This window comes from Brassica oleracea, chromosome C3 (assembly GCF_000695525.1).
Source record: "Brassica oleracea var. oleracea cultivar TO1000 chromosome C3, BOL, whole genome shotgun sequence".
Lineage (NCBI taxonomy): Eukaryota > Viridiplantae > Streptophyta > Magnoliopsida > Brassicales > Brassicaceae > Brassica > Brassica oleracea.
This window is the reverse complement of record NC_027750.1, coordinates 25,372,581-25,373,474: the sequence shown is the minus strand read 5'-3', so window position 1 is coordinate 25,373,474 and position 894 is coordinate 25,372,581.

Below are 894 nucleotides of genomic sequence, written 5' to 3'. Positions count from 1 at the left end.
AATTGATTTTGCAATTTTATATATTTTTTTATATTAATAAATTAAAAAAATCAGAAATTTAAAACTAATAATATTATATAATTTAAATTCATAAAAACCGAGATAGAAAAAAAACATTCATAAAGTTTAAAATTCATACAAACCGAAATAGAAAAAAAAAACATTCCGAAAGTTTTAAAAAGCCGAAAAAACTAAGATGAACTCGAAGACATCAAGCAATCTAGCTTCTGCATTATCTCGGTGTTGAACTTCTTCTGGGATGCCAACTCAGCAAGGATAGTGGCATTCTCCGAACGGATAGTGGCATTCTCCGAAAGGATAGTGGTGTTCTGCTCCTCCAATGCCCCAATCCGTTCATCTTTGTCATGTAGCTCCTCGAGAATCATGGGATCGGCATACGGAGCTTGCGAAGAAGATGCCGGATACGAAGAAGCACGACGGGCCAACCCAACTAAACGGCCTCCTTTCCTTTTAGGAACCGCCTACAAAAATATTTAAAGTAAGTAAATAGAGACAAGTAAGTAATCGATATTATAAAAAATATATATTAATAAAAAAAATTACCTTTTCAACTATCTCATTTATTTGCAATAGAGACAGGTTGGTTGAAGCTCCCGTGGAGTCGCCGTCATCAGAGAGAGGCTGAGATTGAGAAACTATCTCAGCTTCCACCAAATCAACTACACCTCTGATCACGGGGTCCTGAATTTGACCCGTCGTCTTGTTAGTGTGAGCCACCTTAATGAGTTGGAGACGATCAACGGGATTACCGTCATTTGCTTCGATCTAAAAAAACCGCCATTATTAGCCAAAAAATATATAAAATATTTATTTAAAAAATATAAAGATAAATAATAATAAAAAACTTACAAGTTCATCCTCCTTAGTAGACAT